Source organism: Tenrec ecaudatus, unplaced genomic scaffold (assembly GCF_050624435.1).
Source record: "Tenrec ecaudatus isolate mTenEca1 unplaced genomic scaffold, mTenEca1.hap1 Scaffold_116, whole genome shotgun sequence".
Classification (NCBI taxonomy): Eukaryota; Metazoa; Chordata; class Mammalia; order Afrosoricida; family Tenrecidae; genus Tenrec; species Tenrec ecaudatus.
This window is the reverse complement of record NW_027457716.1, coordinates 491,365-509,936: the sequence shown is the minus strand read 5'-3', so window position 1 is coordinate 509,936 and position 18,572 is coordinate 491,365.

Sequence of the window (18,572 nt, the reverse complement as noted above, 5' to 3'; positions counted from 1 at the left end):
CCTGGATGGCCTCCATCCCCATCGGAACCACCACCTCGTCCACAGCCACCAGCTCTCTCTGCAGCTGGCAGAGAGCAGGCTGAATGCTCCTCCACCCAGGACTCTGCAGCCCATCCTGGCTGTACCCCAGCCTAGGTCAAGCCCAGGCCCGTCACCCCCCATCCCAGAGGGGGTAGGGGCAGGCTGCAGTCCTGCCTGGGGTCAGCTGGGGGTGAGGGCTCTTCATCCATCCATTGCCTACAAAGAGGATTTCTTGCGGGGGGGGGGGAGGGACTTGGGCCCTCCCCTGCAGGAGGCGGTGCTGGCGCTGCAGGACCTCCACAGACGCCAGGTTGTGGCCAAGGACAGCACCCTCCACCAGGACCACCATCTGCATGTGGCCCCACAGCTCTAGCGCCGCCTGGTGGAAATCGAGGGCACAGCGGGAAGGAAGGCCAGCAACTTTCTCCCTGAGAACAGGGCCACCTCCTTTTGAGCAAAGACTGTGGCTTGGGGATTTGTGGGGCGTTAACACGGAGGGAAATAGGACGAAGACTCTATTCCCTAACTTATAACAGGGAGAATCTGGAAAGCTGGTATTCCACGGTAGGAAAGCCTCTACTTTGGTAAGTTAGAGGTAAAGTCCAAGTACATTATCCTGCTTTAAAAATCATTCCTACGGATTCTCCGTTAACAGCTAGGCTGCCTTAATGTGAGCACATGGCTGATTGTATCTCTGTGTAGAAGCAGATATGATCCTTTTGCCCTCTCTTCCCACCGTGACACCCAGCCCCCCTTTAGCTTCCCCCAATGCAGGTATTAGCTTTCCTCACCTTGGTGAGCTCAAGTACAGGGGCCTTACGATAGATACCGCCCACCTTGTTAACCATGCCACTACTGAAGAGGTGTGTCTCCAGGCTCCCTATACACGTCCCAAGATAGCAAAGGTTCCACTTCTCCCAGTTCCACGTGGTCCATCAAGAGGAGCTGAAGTGAGCATGCCTAATAAAACATGTCTGACTCTGTATTGTATTCTCTCGCCCCTGTCTTTCCTGTCCTCTGTGACTTTACTGTGACCTTTACCTATTATCATCGCTGTACATTCGCACCTTCTGGCCCTTTGGTGGTTAGAAGATGGTTTCCTCTGATCACAGCAGGTTCCTGATGAGGCCCGGGGCCCACAGGCAGGGCCCGAGGGAGGAAAGGGTCTTGACACGCATGTTGGGAGGAAGGAAAAAAGATGGGGAGCCCTGAGCACATGAGGACGGCGGCTCAGGGAGCGAGTGGGCTGCCTGTCAGGGGGTCTGCCTGTAGCACCTCCAATAGTCAGTGAGGAGAGGACTGGCCCCGGGGCCACCCAGCACCAGGATTTCGGTTGCAGGACCTGTTAGGTGCTCAGTGCACTGAGACACCAGATCCCGAGAAAGGAGGGTGTGAGGAGGGGAGGCAGGGAGCTCTAAGAGTGGCGGTCAGCAAGAAGACCAGCAGGGCCTGTGCTGCCAAGGAAACTGCGGTCCGTGCTCAGGGAGCATTGGGAGAGCCCACTTCGTGCTTCTGCCACAAGGAGTGACCTGCGCTGAAGGACTCCAAACTGGGGGCAAGAAGGAGCGTGGTTGGACAGGGAAGGTTGATTGATGCTGGAAGCTGGAGTCAGCCATGCCCCTTCATACACACATGCGCACATGAGAATACACACAGAAGTATGCATGCACACACCCACATGCCCACCCCTACACATGAGCACACACACACATGCACACACACGCACACACATTTGGGGTAGGCCCCTGTGTCCCGAGCCCCTTGGCTGTCGCTGGCCTGTCCCTCTGGGCACCCACCTCTGTGCGGGCTTTCATTGCCTTGTCCAGCCTCCCCCATGTGGCCTCAAAGCAGCTCCTGTGGACTTGACTCTGGGCCATGGAGCTGGGGGAGGCGAGTTCCAGGGCACCTGCCAGCTCCCTCAGGGCCTGCACCCTGGCAGCCCCACACACTGCCTTTTCTCCCGGAAGACCTTGAACTTCTCTTCCAGCATCTGCCAAATGTGGGGCTGGAGAGGGTCAATGTGGATGGGGTTCAGGCAGCTCCTAAAACTCAGGAAAGGGCCAGCTGGCCCCAACAGCTCCCACATACCTCAGCCCTGGTTCTAGAACTCTGCAGGGCATCTCCTGCCCCCTCAGCCCACCCAGCATCTACCCTACCCTCCGTTCCTCCATCCACTTTCCCGGCACGACTCACTTCCACACCCTCCAGGTCCTGCCCACACTGTCTCTGGAGAGGGCCCGAGTTCAGGAAACCCCGGGCAGCCCCTGCTGTCTGCGGCCTGTGGAGGAGGCAAAGCTGGGTCGGTGGATCAGGGAGCCTGGTCACAAAGCCCACTTAGCAGGGTCACTTTCCCAAGCCAGGGGCTCCCTGCACCTGCAGGGGCGTTCTGGGAAGAGTTGAGCTGGGCTGAGGATGCCCTGCACAGCCCCAGGCTGAAACAGGTCACAGTAGAAGCTACTGCGTTTCCAGCCCAGATGGAGCTTAGGCGAGATAACGATTTGCCCATGATCCTAGCCCAGAGGCTGGCCCGGAGGCTCAGGGGCCCTGCATTTGCTGCATGCAAGAACCATGGAGGGGTGCAGCTTCTACCTTTGAAGGGTGTGCAGTCTCCTCCAAACACACAGCATGCCTGGGTGGCACACAACGTGGCTACCTGCGGAGTGCCGGGCTTTAGAATGACCCCACCTGCTGACTCATGGGGATCCTCCAGAGGGTTTGCAAGCCAGTAAATCTTTCCAGGAGTAGGGAACCTCTTCTTTCTCCTGAGGAGCAGTTAGTGGGACTGAACCAGGCAACAGCCCAACACTTCCCAAGCAGGCCTACTGGAGCATTGTTAGAGCAAGGGGTAAACTGCTAGTGATAATGGGCTCCTGGGAGGAGAGTTTGCAGAACGGCCTGAAGCGCTGAGCAAGATCTCAGGACGGTGGCCCTCAGGGAGCTTAGGACAAGTTCTAAACCCAGCCAGGAAGCTGAAGGGCTGACCAGACAGAAGCTGAGGGGGAGGAATGAGCATGCTGGGATAACTGCTGACCCCCGCCTGGGGGCAGGGCTTCCTGGTTGAAGCTGTGGGAGCTGACTCAGGCCAGACCCCACCTGCTCTCAGACGCTGAGGCCACCATCAAAGTTCACAGCCAACTGTCTCACGTGCTCGTCCATATCCAGGTGGGTGCCTGGGGGAGGGGGTGGCTTCTGCAAGTGCTGGCACCCCAGGCCCAGAGTCCCACCCTCAATGCCCGGGCCCTTGGCCACCATGCTGTCTCAGGAGAAAGCCACAAGCCTCCCAGATGCTGTGTCCCACTGGGTGGAGGACCCCCTGAGGAGACATTGATCACACCAATGAATCACACAATCTGCCTCTGACCCCTTGAGGCCTCCTCACCCCCCACTATCATCACCCCAGTGCCGCTTCCCACTCTGTACTAGAGTGCATAGGTTTTAGCAAGAGGTAAAACTCACAACACATGGAACCCAGGAACAGGAATGGGAATAGAGATACCAAAATGATAGGGGGAAGGGGGGTAGAGGATGGGAGGAAGGGGAACCGATAGCAATGATTGACATATAACCACACACCCCTCGCAGGGAGAGGAGCAACAGAAAGCTGAGGATAAAAGAGGCAATGGTCGATGTGAGATATGAAAATAATAACAATCTATAATCTATCAAGGAACCACGAGTGGGGAGGAGGAAAAAATGGGCAGCTGATCCCAAGGGCTCAATAGAAAGTAAATGTCTAGAAAAGAATGATGGCAATATACGTATGGCTATGTAAGATACAATTGGTGTATGGATTGTAACAAGAGTTGTAAGAGCCCCCAATAAGGACACACTGTGGATGACGAAATACACCACTGAAAACCTTATGCTAATCATTGATACACTGTCAGGTAGTGGAGGACTAGTAAAACTAGGCAGAACCTTGTCAGAGAGAGGACCAGATGACGAACACTTTTGGTCAGATTAAAGGGGAGGATCAGTGACAAAGAGCCAGTCCGTTTGCAGGATGCATGGCCACGGGACCGGCAACGATGGGTTCAAACATCAGAAAGAAATGAGGGTGGTCCAGAACTGGCAAGCCTTTCCTTGTCCTGTACATTGGGGTTGCTTTGAAGCAGAACAACTGGACAACACCTACCAACAAGACCAACCGAGGAAGAGGAAGCCACTATGATCCCAGAAACAGACATCACTAGGAAATGTCAGGAGACTTCTATAAAGGTAACAAATGGCCTGGCCCTTCATCACAGAAAGCTGGGGAAGCACCATTGTCCTTTTTACCAGACGTTCCCCAGATAAATTACTGTCCAGTTGCCCACAGGAAGGAGAAATACCTAAAGACATGACGGAAGGGAGGTTCACTCCGCTATGGCAATGTGCTAATCTGTGCACTTAAATGTTGAAATCCACAGACACACGTGTATAAAAGAGAGTTGTAATTAAATATTAAATGCACATCAAGAAAACTTCCCTAAAAGATCTTTTTAATCTCATAAGCCCACCATTATGCCATAGGCCCCCCAGAATCCACAACCATCTACAAAAGAGAAGGAATGAGGCTGACTGCTAGTAAGAGCCAAGTCAGAGAAAGCAAAATAATCTCATGTTTGGTGGGCATCTGCATATAGCTGGGGAGCACCCAAAGCTGTTTCACGTTGATAATGTGGCTTCTGCTCAGATATGACTGAGTGTACGTGAGGTTTGGAAGGAGTAGCGTTTAACTGGATAAGGCATAATCTCACTTTACTGAATTGCAAAATCAAGATGCTCAAGAACTTGCAATGCTAAAGTGACCAATGCATGAATCATTCCGCTCTTCAATTAACACCACCTGTGCATCTTGGACATTTGGCGTGATAAGCTAACAATATGAGTGAGCATAACCTCTTGTGAAAAACAGGAAGATACAGAAATCTGCATTGTTTAATGTAATTATTGTATACGGGAAACCGCAGGATGTAAAATTTCCCATCAGCAATTGATGATGGAAAATGATAATGCTCCTTAACTCCCCCTCCCAAAAAGAAAATCATGTTGAGGCACTCTGGAAATGAAAAACGTAAATCTGGGTGAGGCAACACAGAAGGCAGCCTGTGAAATGCGGCATGTTAAGATTTCCTTCACATTCAAATAGTTGAAAATCTAAGGATGAGCTGAGAATAGTAAAACCGTTTGAGGCTCCATAATCGGTGCAGGGGAAACACCAGAACAATTGGCTCTTCTTTAATATACTTGAATCTGCTGGAGTTACATTTGGAGGTGAGATAGGGGAAACTGTTTGAATTACAATAGTATGGAAGTAAAAGCAATTTTACACTGTGAGAAGGTCAAGTGTTTTCATTGGAATCGGTTGTCTGAATGACACCCACCTGGAGCTTTTTTTTTTTTTTTTTTTTTCAGTTGTAGCTTTTGATTCTGTGTCTTCTCTTCTGCAGGCTAGGTTTCCAGGGTATTGACTGCTTTTTCTAGACTTTTGACAAACTCTTAGTCTGCGGGTTTAAGGTCTGGTGCTGGCTGCAGTTTTGTCTATCAGAGGGAGAGGGACACAGAATCAAAGGGTTTATTCAGATGGTATATGTGTCCTAACGTAGAAGTCAGACAGAACAGTCTGGTTACTGTAGTTGCCATCCCCCTGGGACTGAGTTTGGCTGCAGGAGAAGAATGATAGGGATAAAAGTGATGCAAACAGAAGCAAGTATCTTTAATATATTGATGCGTTCAGACTCCAGCCTAGACACTCATCCTTACTGGGGACATTATATGCAGTCTCCCCTGACTCCAAAACAGTTCTGAGGAGTCGGTGATTGTGATTGAGTAGGAGGTCTCACTGCCTAGATATCACACGTCGTAGGTCCACATGAGGGCTATTCCAGGTCAAGCGGTGTCTTAGTGTGCCTCAATCAGTGTTTCCACCCAAATCCCTAGGCTTCGGAAGTTCCCAGTACCCTGTGTCCTGCAGTCCCTTTTACCCAATAACCCTGGTGTTTATACTTTATAACCACGTTTTCATTTGTGGAGATAAAAAAAAATTATTAAATAATGTGGTTTATGGAAATTGAAAAAAATAAGCCATTAGAAACTTATTTGTGTAAAAAAATAATGCCAGTTTGCAAGGAAATGTCTGGATAAGCTGAGTAGGCAGTAATAGAGCCGGCTCAATGTTGATAGCCAAGCACTTGCTTCATAGAATGTGTGTCACTATCCACAGTGTTGGAAGTGAATTGGCATCATGAAACACGTTCCAGAAAGGTCCCCAAAACACTATTCCAAGGATTGAAACCATACATTTCCCCATTCCATTTAACCTCCAGATCATTCAAGCTTTTAAAAAACAGGTCAATTTCACATTCAGTTCATCATCCCACATCTCAATTGGCTCATATCAGTTCAAAGACCCAGAAAACATAATCTCTGAGTTGTGCTCTATTATACTTATGATGAGCTGCATTATGACCATCTGCTTCACTTTCTGTTTTTAGAAAGTTTATCAGAAGTAGCATGCACTCATGCTATACCACACACCTTTAATGCCATTGTAGCTGTAATTTTTTATCCAATGTATTCAAGCCCCACAGACTGATGAGGTGAGATATGTAAAGCTAGGGGGTGGGAGTCCCCCATCCAGAGATTTTTCACTTTTTTTAATATTAACAAGCACACACAACATTGGTTTCTCTTGTTAGTTTTTTACAATTTTTAAAAAGATGCTCAGTTACTGTTTTGTTGGGGATTTTATATTTTGTGTTTGTTTTTATTTTTACCTCTTTTTGTATAAGTAGGGAATTTATAGGGAAATATGTACTTTATGGAATAAATTTTAAGAACTAAAATATATTTTATCTTAAATAAATTAACGTATCTTTTATCTTACAGCTAAATCACTGATTATATATTTGCAGAGCCGACTTAAAGGATGAAAGAAAATTCTATCAAGAGTGTTACTTTTGACTTCAAAGCCTTCCTAATAAAGTCTTTTAACTACCTGTGGAAAAAAAATAAGAAAAGAAAAGCTAGTATCATGAGGTATTTGACTTCGGACAGAACTGCCTCATGACAGAATCGTCAGGATGGGGCCGGTCATAACTCAGGACTGAGTATCCTTGCATCCAAACAGTTACTGTGGGGTAGATTCCAAGTCATTGAAACCTGGTGTGCAGAGCCAAACTGAACCTTGTGAGATAGGGGCTACAAGGCTCTATGAGGGTTCAAAAGCAGACCACCTGGTCTGTCTTCTGAGGTACCACCATATGGGCTCAGATGATCGTTTTAGTTACGAATTGAGCACTTAGCTGTTTGTGCCACCCAGAGATGGCATGGAGGAAAATAGCTTTTCACTGTTTAGTGTCTTTCCCAAACGGAAACGGGTGCTTACTTGTGTCCTGCCTTTTCTTATATTAGTTGTGTTAATCAGAGTACATTAGAGAAATAAATCCACAGAAACTGAAATGTATAAAAGAGAGCTTTAGATAAAGGGTAAATGCACATGGAGAAAAAATCCCAAACCAGTGCAGCCCAAGTCTATAAGTCCAACATTAGCCCATATGTCCCACACCAACCCACAATGTCCTCCTCCATCTCAACAAAGACATGCAGTGTGGGTGGCTGCAGGTGGAAAGAACTGCCCATCTGGGTTTCTGAGGTTGTTAACTCTTTACTGGAATAAAAGCGCCTTTTGTGCGCCTGGAGCAGCTGGTGTTTGTAACCACTCAGACAGGAGGGCTCCATCACCTTGTGCAGGACTACTCGTGATTTATTATCTACCCCAATGCTGCTTCAAGGGTGGTACATGGGTCGGTGATAAACCGTGACCTGTTTAAAATCTGTCCATTTGTAGCTAGGTACAGAAAGGAAAGTCAGAGTGCAGGTCACTGCTATTTCCAATGCCAGCAATGTCATGTAAAGGGCAAAGCGCGCAGCAGGGTGTCTAGACTAAGGGCACACTGAGAATGACGAAATACACCACTGAAAACCTTATGCTACTCATGGAAACATTGTCAGGTAGTGGAGGACTAGTAAACCAAGGCAGAACCTTGCCAGAGAGAGGGCCAGATGACGAACACTTCTGGTCAGATTAAAGGGGAGGGCCAGTGACAAAGAGCCAGGTCGTTTGCAGGATGCATGCTCACGGGGGCTTCAAAGATGGGTTCAAACATCAAAAAGATATGAGGGTGGCCCAGGATTGGCAAGCCTTTCCTTGTCCTGTACATTGCGGTTGCTTTGAAGCAGACCAACTGGATAGCACCTACCAACAAGACCAACCAAGGAAGAGGAAGCCTCTATGATCCCAGAAACAGACATCCCTAGGACGTGTCAGGAGACTTTTATAAAGGTAACCCATGTCCTGGTCCCTCATCACAGAAAGTTGGGGAAGCACCATTGTGCTGGTTTCCCAGATGTTTCCCAGATGAATTACTGTCCAGCTGCACATAGGGAGGAGAAATACCTATAGACATGACTGAAGGGAGGTTCACTCTGCTATGGGAATGTGTTAATGTGTGCCCTTTAGATGTGGAAATCCACAGACACACGTGTATAAAAGAGAGTTGTAATTAAATATTAAATGCACATCAAGAAACTACCCTAAAAGATCTTTTTAATCTCATAAGCCCACCAATATGCCAATGACCCCCAGAATCCACAACCATCTACAAAAGAGATAGAATGAGGCTGACTGCTAGTAAGAGCCAACTCAGAGAAAGCAAAATAATCTCATATTTGTTGGGCATCTGCATATAGATGTGGAGCACCCAAAGCTGTTTCACGTAGATAATGTGGCTTCTGCTCAGATATGTCTGAGTGTACGTGAGGCTTGGAAGGAGAAGCATTTTACTGGCTAAGGCATCATCTATCTTTACTGAATTTCAAAATCATGATGCTCATGAACTTGCAATGCTAAAGTGACCAATGCATGAATCATTCCGCCCTTCAGTTAACACCACCTGTGCATCTCGGACATTTGGCGTGATAAGCTAACAATATGAGTGAGCATAACCTGTTGGGAAAACAGGAAGATACAGAAATCTCCATTGTTTAATGTAATTGTTGTATACGGGGAACTGCAGGATGTAAAATTTCCCATAAACATCTGATGATGGAAAATGACAATGCCCCTTGACCAAAAAACAAACAAACAAACAAAAAACACCATGTTGAGGCACTCTCAAAATGAAAAACGTAAATCTGGGTGAGGCAACACAGAAGGCAGCCTGTGAAATGCGGCATGTTAAGATTTCCTTCACATTCAAATAGTTGAAAATCTAAGGCATGAGCTGAGAATAGTAAAACTGTTTCAGGCTCCATAATCGGTGCAGAGAAAACACCAGAATAATTGCCTCTTCCTTAATATACTTGAATCTGCTGGAGTTATATTTGGAGGTGAGATAGGGGAAACTGTTTGAATTACAATAGTACGGAAGTAAAAGCAATTTTACACTGTGAGAAGGTCAAGTGTTTTCATTGGAATCGGTTGTCTGAATGACACCCACCTGGAGCTTTTTTTTTTTTTTTTTCTGTTGTAGCTTTTGATTCTGTGTCTTCTCTTCTGCAAGCTAGGTTTCCAGGGTATTGACTGCTTATTCTAGACTTTTGACAAACTCTTAGTCTGCAGGTTTAAGTTCTGGTGCTGGCTGCAGTTTTGTCTATCGGAGGGAGAGGGACACAGAATCAAATTGTTTATTCAGATGGTCTATGTGTCCTAACATAGAAGTCAGACAGAACAGTCTGGTTACTGTAGTTGCCATCCCCCTGGGACTGAGTTTTGGCTGCATGAGAAGAATGATAGGGATGAAAGTGATGCAAACAGAAGCAAGTATCTTTAATATATTGATGCCTTCAGACTCCAGCCTAGACACTGATCCTTTCTGGGGATTTTATATGCAGTCTCCCCTATCTCCAAAACAGTTCTGAGGAGTCGGTGATTGTGACTGAGTAGAAGGGCTCACTGCCTAGATATCACACGTCGTAGGTCCACATGAGGGCTATTCCAGGTCAAGCGGTGTCTTAGTGTGCCTCAATCAGTGTTTCCACCCAAATCCCTAGGCTTCGGAAGTTCCCAGTACCCTGTGTCCTACAGTCCCTTTTACCCAATAACCCTCGTGTTTATACTTTATAACCACGTTTTCATTTGTGGAGATCAAAAAAAATTATTAAATAATGTGGTTTATGAAAATTGAAAAAAATAAGCCATTAGAAACTTATTTGTGTAAAAAAATAATGCCAGTTTGCAAGGAAATGTCTGGATAAGCTGAGTAGGCAGTAATAGAGCCGGCTCAAAGTTGGCAGCCAAGCACTTGCTTCATTGAATGTGTGTCACTATCCACAGTGTTGGAAGTGAATTCGCATCATGAAACAGGTTCCAGAAAGGTCCCCAAAACACTATTCCAAGGATTGAAACCATACATTTCCCCATTCCATTTAACCTCCAGATCATTCAAGCTTTTAAAAAACAGGTCAATTTCACATTCAGTTCATCATCCCACATCTCAATTGGCTCATATCAGTTCAAAGACCCAGAAAACATAATCTCTGAGTTGTGCTCTATTATACTTATGATGAGCTGCATTATGACCATCTGCTTCACTTTCTGTTTTTAGAAAGTTTATCAGAAGTAGCATGCACTCATGCTATACCACACACCTTTAATGCCAATGTAGCTGTAATTTTATATCCAATGTATTCAAGCCCCACAAAGTGATGAGGTGAGATATGTAAAGCTAGGGGGTGGGAGTCCCCCATCCAGAGATTTTTCACTTTTTTTAATATTAACAAACACAGACATTAGTTTCTCTTGTGAGTTTTTACAATTTTTAAAAAGAAGTTCAGTTACTGTGTTGTTGGGGATTTTATATTTTGTGTTTGTTTTTGTTTTTTACCTCTGTTGTATAAGTAGGGAATTTTAGGGAAATATGCACTTTATGGAATAAATTTTAAGAACTAAAATATATTTTATCTTAAATAAATTAACGTATCTTTTATCTTACAGCAAAATCACTGATTATATATTTGCAGAGCTGACTTAAAGGATGAAAGAAAATTCTATCAAGAGTGTTACTTTTGACTTCAAAGCCTTCCTAATAAAGTCTTTTAACTACCTGTGGAAAAAAATAAGAAAAGAAAAGCTAGTATCATGAGGTATTTGACTTCGGACAGAACTGCCTCATGACAGAATCGTCAGGATGGGGCCGGTCATAACTCAGGACTGAGTATCCTTGCATCCAAACAGTTACTGTGGGGTAGATTCCAAGTCATTGAAACCTGGTGTGCAGAGCCAAACTGAACCTTGTGAGATAGGGGCTACAAGGCTCTATGAGGGTTCAAAAGCAGACCACCAGGTCTGTCTTCTGAGGTACCACCATATGGGCTCAGATGATCGTTTTAGTGAAGAATTAAGCACTTAACTGTTTGTGCCACCCAGAGATGGCATGGAGGAAAATAGCTTTTCACTGTTTAGTGTCTTTCCCAAACGGAAACGGGTGCTTACTTGTGTCCTGCCTTTTCTTATATTAGTTGTGTTAATCTGAGTACATTAGAGAAATAAATCCACAGAAACTGAAATGTATAAAAGAGAGCTTTAGATAAAGGGTAAATTCACATGGAGAAAAAATCCCAAACCAGTGCAGCCCAAGTCTATAAGTCCAACATTAGCCCATATGTCCCACACCAATCCACAATGTCCTCCTCCATCTCAACAAAGACATGCAGTGTGGGTGGCTGCAGGTGGAAAGAACTGCCCATCTGGGTTTCTGAGGTTGTTAACTCTTTACTGGAATAAAAGCGCCTTTTGTGCGCCTGGAGCGGCTGGTGTTTGTAACCACTCAGACACGAGGGCTCCATCACCTTGTGCAGGACTACTCGTGATTTATTATCTACCCCAATGCTTCTTCAAGGGTGGTACATGGGTCGGTGATAAACCGTGACCTGTTTAAAATCTGTCCATTTGTAGCTAGGTACAGAAAGGAAAGTCAGAGTGCAGGTCACTGCTATTTCCAATGCCAGCAATGTCATGTAAAGGGCAAAGCGCGCAGCAGGGTGTCTAGACTAAGGACACACTGAGAATGACGAAATACACCACTGAAAACCTTATGCTACTCATGGAAACACTGTCAGGTAGTGGAGGACTAGTAAACCAAGGCAGAACCTTGCCAGAGAGAGGGCCAGATGACGAACACTTCTGGTCAGATTAAAGGGGAGGGCCAGTGACAAAGAGCCAGGTCGTTTGCAGGATGCATGCTCACGGGGGCTTCAAAGATGGGTTCAAACATCAAAAAGATATGAGGGTGGCCCAGGATTGGCAAGCCTTTCCTTGTCCTGTACATTGCGGTTGCTTTGAAGCAGACCAACTGGATAGCACCTACCAACAAGACCAACCAAGGAAGAGGAAGCCTCTATGATCCCAGAAACAGACATCCCTAGGACGTGTCAGGAGACTTTTAAAAAGTTAACTAATGTCCTGGTCCCTCATCACAGAAAGTTGGGGAAGCACCATTGTGCTGGTTTACCAGATGTTTCCCAGATGAATTACTGTCCAGCTGCACATAGGGAGGAGAAATACCTATAGACATGACTGAAGGGAGGTTCACTCTGCTATGGGAATGTGTTAATCTGTGCCCTTTAGATGTGGAAATCCACAGACACACGTGTATAAAAGAGAGTTGTAATTAAATATTAAATGCACATCAAGAAACTACCCTAAAAGATCTTTTTAATCTCATAAGCCCACCATTATGCCAATGGCCCCCCAGAATCCACAACCATCTACAAAAGAGATAGAATGAGGCTGACTGCTAGTAAGAGCCAACTCAGAGAAAGCAAAATAATCTCATATTTGGTGGGCATCTGCATATAGATGTGGAGCACCCAAAGCTGTTTCATGTAGATAATGTGGCTTCTGCTCAGATATGTCTGAGTGTACGTGTGACTTGGAAGGAGTAGCATTTTACTGGCTAAGGCATCATCTCCCTCTACTGACTTTCAAAATCAAGATGCTCATGAACTTGCAATGCTAAAGTGACCAATGCATGAATCATTCCGCCCTTCAATTAACACCACCTGTGCATCTGGGACATTTGGCGTGATAAGCTAACAATATGAGTGAGCATAACCTGTTGTGAAAAACAGAAAGATACAGAAATCTCCATTGTTTAATGTAATTGTTGTATACGGGGAACTGCAGGATGTAAAATTTCCCATAAACATCTGATGATGGAAAATGACAATGCCCCTTGACCACAAAAAAAAAAAAACAAACACCATGTTGAGGCACTCTCAAAATGAAAAACGTAAATCTGGGTGAGGCAACACAGAAGGCAGCCTGTGAAATGCGGCATGTTAAGATTTCCTTCACATTCAAATAGTTGAAAATCTAAGGCATGAGCTGAGAATAGTAAAACTGTTTCAGGCTCCATAATCGGTGCAGAGAAAACACCAGAATAATTGCCTCTTCCTTAATATACTTGAATCTGCTGGAGTTACATTTGGAGGTGAGATAGGGGAAACTGTTTGTATTACAATAGTATGGAAGTAAAAGCAATTTTACACTGTGAGAAGGTCAAGTGTTTTCATTGGAATCAGTTGTCTGAATGACACCCACCTGGAGCTTTTTTTTTTTTTTTCAGTTGTAGCTTTTGATTCTGTGTCTTCTCTTCTGCAGGCTAGGTTTCCAGGGTATTGACTGCTTATTCTAGACTTTTGACAAACTCTTAGTCTGCAGGCTTAAGTTCTGGTGCTGGCTGCAGTTTTGTCTATCGGAGGGAGAGGGACACAGAATTAAATTGTTTATTCAGATGGTCTATGTGTCCTAACATGGACGTCAGACAGAACAGTCTGGTTACTGTAGTTGCCATCCCCCTGGGACTGAGTTTTGGCTGCATGAGAAGAATGATAGGGATGAAAGTGATGCAAACAGAAGCAAGTATCTTTAATATATTGATGCCTTCAGACTCCAGCCTGGACACTGATCCTTTCTGGGGATTTTATATGCAGTCTCCCCTATCTCCAAAACAGTTCTGAGGAGTCGGTGATTGTGACTGAGTAGGAGGGCTCACTGCCTAGATATCACATGTCGTAGGTCCACATGAGGGCTATTCCAGGTCAAGCGGTGTCTTAGTGTGCCTCAATCAGTGTTTCCACCCAAATCCCTAGGCTTCGGAAGTTCCCAGTACCCTGTGTCCTGCAGTCCCTTTTACCCAATAACCCTCCTGTTTATACTTTATAACCACGTTTTCATTTGTGGAGATCAAAAAACAATTATTAAATAATGTGGTTTATGAAAATTGAAAAAAAATAAGCCATTAGAAACTTATTTGTGTAAAAAAATAATGCCAGTTTGCAAGGAAATGTCTGGATAAGCTGAGTAGGCAGTAATAGAGCCGGCTCAAAGTTGGGAGCCAAGCACTTGCTTCATTGAATTTGTGTCACTATCCACAGTGTTGGAAGTGAATTCGCATCATGAAACAGGTTCCAGAAAGGTCCCCAAAACACTATTCCAAGGATTGAAACCATACATTTCCCCATTCCATTTAACCTCCAGATCATTCAAGCTTTTAAAAAACAGGTCAATTTCACATTCAGTTCATCATCCCACATCTCAATTGGCTCATATCAGTTCAAAGACCCAGAAAACATAATCTCTGAGTTGTGCTCTATTATACTTATGATGAGCTGCATTATGACCATCTGCTTCACTTTCTGTTTTTAGAAAGTTTATCAGAAGTAGCATGCACTCATGCTATACCACACACCTTTAATGCCAATGTAGCTGTAATTTTTTATCCAATGTATTCAAGCCCCACAGACTGATGAGGTGAGATATGTAAAGCTAGGGGGTGGGAGTCCCCCATCCAGAGATTTTTCACTTTTTTTAATATTAACAAACACAGACATTAGTTTCTCTTGTGAGTTTTTTACAATTTTTAAAAAGAAGTTCAGTTACTGTTTTGTTGGGGATTTTATATTTTGTGTTTGTTTTTATTTTTTACCTCTGTTGTATAAGTAGGGAATTTTAGGGAAATATGCACTTTATGGAATAAATTTTAAGAACTAAAATATATTTTATCTTAAATAAATTAACGTATCTTTTATCTTACAGCAAAATCACTGATTATATATTTGCAGAGCTGACTTAAAGGATGAAAGAAAATTCTATCAAGAGTGTTACTTTTGACTTCAAAGCCTTCCTAATAAAGTCTTTTAACTACCTGTGGAAAAAAATAAGAAAAGAAAAGCTAGTATCATGAGGTATTTGACTTCGGACAGAACTGCCTCATGACAGAATCGTCAGGATGGGGCCGGTCATAACTCAGGACTGAGTATCCTTGCATCCAAACAGTTACTGTGGGGTAGATTCCAAGTCATTGAAACCTGGTGTGCAGAGCCAAACTGAACCTTGTGAGATAGGGGCTACAAGGCTCTATGAGGGTTCAAAAGCAGACCACCAGGTCTGTCTTCTGAGGTACCACCATATGGGCTCAGATGATCGTTTTAGTGAAGAATTAAGCACTTAACTGTTTGTGCCACCCAGAGATGGCATGGAGGAAAATAGCTTTTCACTGTTTAGTGTCTTTCCCAAACGGAAACGGGTGCTTACTTGTGTCCTGCCTTTTCTTATATTAGTTGTGTTAATCTGAGTACATTAGAGAAATAAATCCACAGAAACTGAAATGTATAAAAGAGAGCTTTAGATAAAGGGTAAATGCACATGGAGAAAAAATCCCAAACCAGTGCAGCCCAAGTCTATAAGTCCAACATTAGCCCATATGTCCCACACCAATCCACAATGTCCTCCTCCATCTCAACAAAGACATGCAGTGTGGGTGGCTGCAGGTGGAAAGAACTGCCCATCTGGGTTTCTGAGGTTGTTAACTCTTTACTGGAATAAAAGCGCCTTTTGTGCGCCTGGGGCGGCTGGTGTTTGTAACCACTCAGACACGAGGGCTCCATCACCTTGTGCAGGACTACTCGTGATTTATTATCTACCCCAATGCTTCTTCAAGGGTGGTACATGGGTCGGTGATAAACCGTGACCTGTTTAAAATCTGTCCATTTGTAGCTAGGTACAGAAAGGAAAATCAGAGTGCAGGTCACTGCTATTTCCAATGCCAGCAATGTCATGTAAAGGGCAAAGCGCGCAGCAGGGTGTCTAGACTAAGGACACACTGAGAATGACGAAATACACCACTGAAAACCTTATGCTACTCATGGAAACACTGTCAGGTAGTGGAGGACTAGTAAACCAAGGCAGAACCTTGCCAGAGAGAGGGCCAGATGACGAACACTTCTGGTCAGATTAAAGGGGAGGGCCAGTGACAAAGAGCCAGGTCGTTTGCAGGATGCATGCTCACGGGGGCTTCAAAGATGGGTTCAAACATCAAAAAGATATGAGGGTGGCCCAGGATTGGCAAGCCTTTCCTTGTCCTGTACATTGCGGTTGCTTTGAAGCAGACCAACTGGATAGCACCTACCAACAAGACCAACCAAGGAAGAGGAAGCCTCTATGATCCCAGAAACAGACATCCCTAGGACGTGTCAGGAGACTTTTAAAAAGTTAACCAATGTCCTGGTCCCTCATCACAGAAAGTTGGGGAAGCACCATTGTGCTGGTTTACCAGATGTTTCCCAGATGAATTACTGTCCAGCTGCACATAGGGAGGAGAAATACCTATAGACATGACTGAAGGGAGGTTCACTCTGCTATGGGAATGTGTTAATCTGTGCCCTTTAGATGTGGAAATCCACAGACACACGTGTATAAAAGAGAGTTGTAATTAAATATTAAATGCACATCAAGAAACTACCCTAAAAGATCTTTTTAATCTCATAAGCCCACCATTATGCCAATGGCCCCCCAGAATCCACAACCATCTACAAAAGAGATAGAATGAGGCTGACTGCTAGTAAGAGCCAACTCAGAGAAAGCAAAATAATCTCATATTTGGTGGGCATCTGCATATAGATGTGGAGCACCCAAAACTGTTTCATGTAGATAATGTGGCTTCTGCTCAGATATGTCTGAGTGTACGTGAGACTTGGAAGGAGTAGCATTTTACTGGCTAAGGCATCATCTCCCTCTACTGACTTTCAAAATCAAGATGCTCATGAACTTGCAATGCTAAAGTGACCAATGCATGAATCATTCCGCCCTTCAATTAACACCACCTGTGCATCTGGGACATTTGGCGTGATAAGCTAACAATATGAGTGAGCATAACCTGTTGTGAAAAACAGAAAGGTACAGAAATCTCCATTGTATAATGTAATTGTTGTATACGGGGAACTGCAGGATGTAAAATTTCCCATAAACATCTGATGATGGAAAATGACAATGCCCCTTGACCACAAAAAAAAAAAAACAAACACCATGTTGAGGCACTCTCAAAATGAAAAACGTAAATCTGGGTGAGGCAACACAGAAGGCAGCCTGTGAAATGCGGCATGTTAAGATTTCCTTCACATTCAAATAGTTGAAAATCTAAGGCATGAGCTGAGAATAGTAAAACTGTTTCAGGCTCCATAATCGGTGCAGAGAAAACACCAGAATAATTGCCTCTTCCTTAATATACTTGAATCTGCTGGAGTTACATTTGGAGGTGAGATAGGGGAAACTGTTTGTATTACAATAGTATGGAAGTAAAAGCAATTTTACACTGTGAGAAGGTCAAGTGTTTTCATTGGAATCAGTTGTCGGAATGACACCCACCTGGAGCTTTTTTTTTTTTTTTTTCAGTTGTAGCTTTTGATTCTGTGTCTTCTCTTCTGCAGGCTAGGTTTCCAGGGTATTGACTGCTTATTCTAGACTTTTGACAAACTCTTAGTCTGCAGGCTTAAGTTCTGGTGCTGGCTGCAGTTTTGTCTATCGGAGGGAGAGGGACACAGAATTAAATTGTTTATTCAGATGGTCTATGTGTCCTAACATAGAAGTCAGACAGAACAGTCTGGTTACTGTAGTTGCCATCCCCCTGGGACTGAGTTTTGGCTGCATGAGAAGAATGATAGGGATGAAAGTGATGCAAACAGAAGCAAGTATCTTTAATATATTGATGCCTTCAGACTCCAGCCTGGACACTGATCCTTTCTGGGGATTTTATATGCAGTCTCCCCTATCTCCAAAACAGTTCTGAGGAGTCGGTGATTGTGACTGAGTAGGAGGGCTCACTGCCTAGATATCACATGTCGTAGGTCCACATGAGGGCTATTCCAGGTCAAGCGGTGTCTTAGTGTGCCTCAATCAGTGTTTCCACCCAAATCCCTAGGCTTCGGAAGTTCCCAGTACCCTGTGTCCTGCAGTCCCTTTTACCCAATAACCCTCCTGTTTATACTTTATAACCACGTTTTCATTTGTGGAGATCAAAAAACAATTATTAAATAATGTGGTTTATGAAAATTGAAAAAAAATAAGCCATTAGAAACTTATTTGTGTAAAAAAATAATGCCAGTTTGCAAGGAAATGTCTGGATAAGCTGAGTAGGCAGTAATAGAGCCGGCTCAAAGTTGGGAGCCAAGCACTTGCTTCATTGAATTTGTGTCACTATCCACAGTGTTGGAAGTGAATTCGCATCATG